A 5,239-nucleotide genomic window follows, 5' to 3' on the forward strand; every position below is an offset into this window, starting at 1 on the left:
GGACGCAATAGTGAGAAAGAGAGAGAGAGAAAAGCCTCTTTCACATACGAAACCCATTAATGTATCAGGTAAAAACAACAAGGGATAGATAACACATTTTCATTCCCACACAGTCTGCCATTACGGTAAAGTCACAGGTGTTGTGTATTCCCACCCTGACTGTATTTAACCAGATGCTATGGAGCACAAACTTCCACGAGACTTGTAAAACATGCAAGCTCTTATACCAGTAACTAGGGTTAGTAGGCATAGTGAGAGAGAGAGGGAGAGAGAGACTAAAGTTTAAATGTTGGTGTGTAAAATGATAGAGGTAGGCTAGGATTCATTCCAGTAAATCATATGAGCTTCAAAATATGCTACAGGAAACATGCAGAGCTCTCTTGTTTTCCAAGGGTCTGGGAACAGAGGAAAGCCCAGAAATCCTCCAATGCATAATTAATAATAAAAAGTAGCACAAATAACCCGACTGTGTCCATAATGTTAAAGGCCAATTGATTGGCACTGAGCTGCACGCTAAAAGCCCCTTAATAAAGAGGGAGTGGAGAGGGACGCAGCCAAAGACATCTCAAGAGCCTCCTCTGTCTGCTGCTTCTTTTGAGGACATCTGATTCAGTCAGATGGCGCCCAGCACTTCAGACTAAATCCCACACCCTCAAATTAAACTGAGTGAGACCCTAGCCAGTGCCACACAGACCCCGACCAGGCTGAATTTACATTGTCTTTGGAATCAAATAAGAGGGCTTGGATAAGCAGGCCTTTAATCTTCAGGATTAATAAACACACACACACACACACACACACACACATGCAGCGACATGGAACAGGTCGAGAAGCATGTGGAGCCAGTCACGTTTGATGAAACCAATACACAGATGCGTGTTTCATTTGAGCTTCTCCTGTTGCAGAAGATCACAGAACATGTGTGTTTGTACACCACCACAGGGCTGTACCACTCGGGTGGGGTGGGGGGGAGTTGGGGTTCCTCTGTTTTTAGGACACACACAATGTCAGACGAACCTGTGACTCAAAACCCAGTACGGCCACAGCCTCAGGGGGAAAACACATCTCTCTGTTGACAGACATCTAAACGTATTTAGTTCATATGGGACATGTAAATACATATGTGGCCTTCGCTGTCCTTCCCAAAGGACGGATAGACACTCCTCGCCTCTCTTCGCCTCGCCTCTCCTCTCCTCTCAAGGGGGATTTGTGGTTGCCGTTGCTGTCCTTGCACATGGCGGAGCGGCCGGAGAATATGCAAAATGGACGAGCTGGAGGCAGAGTCTGTGAGCAGGTCTGTCTCTACAGAGACCTTTGCATTTAGGCTGAGCTCACACGTAACGTCTTTTTGTAATGAAAATTGCTGGACAAAAATAAAACACTGTTCAATAATGCAGTTCAGAGTCAGAAGTCCGGAGTGCGATAAACTGAAGTTTTATTCAATCCTGCAGACATTTCATCCACAACGAGAGTGGTGGTCCATGGAACAGCTCTGTATCTAAAACCCAGTGCATTAACCTTTTAAAGTCAAAACTCGTCACTTATGCAAATCACAAAGTTAAAACTTGTCTTAAACTGAACCAATCAGAATATTCTGCTTACTTATTGCCTCATCATCTTTCAAGATGTCGAGCAGCTGTTTTCTTATCAGTAGTTTTACCCCTCCCGGGTTGTGATGGCGCTCTTTTTGTGGGAAACTTCTACCTGCTCTTTGATGAATTCCGCATCCCCTTACTCCTAAACTTTTAAATTAATATAAGAGCTGTCTCTGTAAGCCTGCACTTGTGGAAACTGTGATTTTGTTTTGAGAAAATAAGCATCTCTGTTCGGCCTGACCTTCATCCCTACACACAGGCCTCCCTGCTTGGCACACAGGCTTCTCTGCACCTGGGTCCCTCTGCCTAGCACACAGACCCTCCTCCTTCACGTAGGCCTCTCCGACTAGCCTGACCTTGGTTTGTGCACACGGGCCATTCTTGTTTGAAGCAACATAACACTCACTCCTGCACACAGGCCTTGCCTCATGACCACCACTGTTTTATAACCATGATTTTCAACAATGGTATTTTCCTCGGCAGCGACATCTATTCTACGAAGAGCGCAGCGGGTCAAACGTGTCTCTCGTGAAAGTAGAAAGTGTTATGTCGCTGTACTGGCGTCACAGACCAATGAGTCAAGCATACCGACGCCTGTGAAAGATGTTCATTAAACACCTTTGTCACAAGCAATAGTTCTTATAATTACCGAATCACATTCGCTTCTGGTACCTTGGCTAGCTAACATTAGCTACCAGTTAAGTAGCTGCTTGTGACAGGGTTAGGGTTAGGTATTGCTGGCCCAGCTATTCCCGTGTCTATGCTTTGTCCTCCTCACTGTCTGGGACTGAAGAGGTTTCAGGTTTCAGGAGCTTCTTGTGATGCTACGTTTGCAGACCTCGTTGCAGTATCCATCTGACTAACGTCTGGGGCTTAAAGGAGAATGATAATTGCTATTTATAAAAACAGGATTTTTCTGCAGCTCATCACAGCAGCTTTCACTCCCACCATTTACTTTCTAAAATCCTTCAGATATTTTCCCTGCCGGCGGGAGATTCCAGCCTTAAGACAGTGTAATGCAAACCCTCCGTCAGTGTCAATCAATCTGTCAGTCAATACAATTTCAGTCTAATAGCACTTTTCAAGTAAGTAATGGCAGTGAACTGTTCACATTCTTATGCAACATGTCCTGATGGGTTCTAAGAGCCATGGAGGATAGGGTGGGGAGGTAGAGCCTTGGACATGACACACACACACACACACACACACACACACACACACACACACACATAGCCAGATACTTATCTACATGGCTGTGTGGCTTCCACAGTAGGAGACACTTCTGTTCTGAAGTCGCTGTCAAACTTTAACATGGGAAGATAACAGGGTCTCATAAACAGGAGAGAATGAGATGAGTCAGGTGAGCCTTTTGCCTGTCCTTTCCTAATCATGGAAAAGCAAAGGTTCTGCAAAGGTTTAGCTGCCTGCCTCTGTGGAAAGAGTCTGAGGACACGCCAGATAAACTCACAGATGTATGGCTACAATTACATATGTGCAGACAGACAGATAGGTGGATGGATGGATGGATGATGAAGGAATGGATAGATAAATGGAAGGATGGATGGATGGATGGATGGATAGTTCATAGATAGATAAATGAGTGGGCATGAGAATAAACCAAATGAAAGAGAAAGATGGGGAGATGGTAAGAGAGGGAATGGAAAGAAAAATCAATGCAGTGAGAAGACAAGAAAGATGTACAGGGACAGACAGACAGACAGACAGACAGACAGACAGACTGACAGACTGACAGGCAGACAGAGGAAGTTGTGATTGGTGTGCCTCATCCAGCGTTGATGAGGGGCGCACCCTCGCCCTTCTCTCAGACCCTAATCGGCCGATGCGACGCAATGCTCCTATTCAGGACCCTGTCTTTAAGGGCCCTTCACCCCTTTGTCTACAAAACAATGCTGGTGGACAGATGGTCCTGGCAAAACTCAGAGCCGCAACCCCCCCCCAGCCACACACACACCACCCCAGACACCCCCCCCCCCCCCCCTCCCCTGTCCCCCACTACCCCACTACCCCTCAACCCCAGCCACTCCACGTCTGGCAGAGTTACCGCACTGGGAGCGTATTTGATGAGAAAAGCCTGCCAAATATGTTTTCACACATTAAACTCTCTAACCCTGACAGCCAAATTGCATGGTTGGGGTGGGGGTTGGAGGGGGGGGAGTTATGTAGCTGAGAAAGCTAGAAGGAAACCTTTCTTCTCTCAAGCATTGCTGACACACACCATAGGCAAACTCTAAATAGTAGTAAATGCACAAGTCTTTACAACCCACAAAAAAGGCAGAGCTAGTCATTACTAGCATATATGAAATACAGAGCTAATTATTATTGTATGTTGATGTCAAGTGGATGCATTCAAACAAAATGATGGTATCTACACATACTGTTGGCTAATTTTCACAATGCTAGTTAAACCTATAATAAACTAAGTTTAAGAGCATGCAGCTCAAATAACCCTGGACACAAAAGGGACTAAAGGGGAGTATTATCCCTGTGTATATTTGCTAAGCAAACATGTTAGGCTTTATGGTTCTCATAAGAAGGCCAACATTTACCTTTCTTTTCTGTCTTTTTAAGTTGAGCATTTTCTAAGACTTAGAAACACAGGTTCTGTTTACAATATATCCACATGATTTGAGCTGACGAGGTTTGACATTGGTGCATCCATCTAAATCGAGGTGAAAAGGCAAACATGTCTAAAAGCAGGTGCTGTTGATATTTTAGTGAACGCCTGTCCCTTTGGGCAGTGATAATGAGTGTTTTCACCTCAGAGTCGGGGCAAAAACGTCCTGTTCTTGGGAGAGCGAGCAGAGAGCTGTGAGGTGCCTAAGAGATTAAGCGTTGATGTGAGCAGTTGGCAGGAAGGGGGAGGGGGGCTTTGATGTACCTCTGTTATTCCCACTGCTGCTGTTGTTGCCTCTACCTCCTCCAGCCCAGGATGCTTTGGCAGCAAGTTTTAGAGGTCACATGCCAGGATCATCAGCAGCAGCGCTCACATCACACAGATCAAAGGCACCAAATCACGAGGTGAAACAGCCACTGACGAGCCGTTCCCCCTTCAGTCACCCAGAGGAGAGAACGGGAGGTTTCTTTAAAGCGTTAAGACTGAGAGAAACTAAATCTTCCAATACAGCACATTTTCACATGCCTTCGCGTGCCTTCACTTCACATGGACTTTGCCTTTATTGACTCTCCTTGCTAGCTTTTACATAACAGCGCTGTGCTGAGAGCCTCCAACTGCATTGGCACTGAAGACTGTGACACTGTCTGTGAGTGTGCAACCAAAGCAATGGAAATCAACCTTAGGCCAACCTTAACCCAAATGGAGCTGCCAATGCATGATGTGTCTCTCATGCTCTCTCTCTCCTGCATTTCATGTCTGCTCTGTATTCATCCATCCATCTCTTCAATCTATCCATTCAATTTATCCATGCATCTATCTATCTGTCCCATGTACTGTCTATCTATATATCGACTGTATCTATCTATCTATCTATCTATCTATCTATCTATCTATTTCTCCTTTCAGTCCATCCTTACTCATTTCCTCCTCATGTTGCTATACCATATAACCAGTATAGCAATCTATCTATCTCTTTCTCCTTTCTGTCCATCCTTACTCATGTCCTCCT

Source organism: Clupea harengus, chromosome 14 (assembly GCF_900700415.2).
Source record: "Clupea harengus chromosome 14, Ch_v2.0.2, whole genome shotgun sequence".
Classification (NCBI taxonomy): Eukaryota; Metazoa; Chordata; class Actinopteri; order Clupeiformes; family Clupeidae; genus Clupea; species Clupea harengus.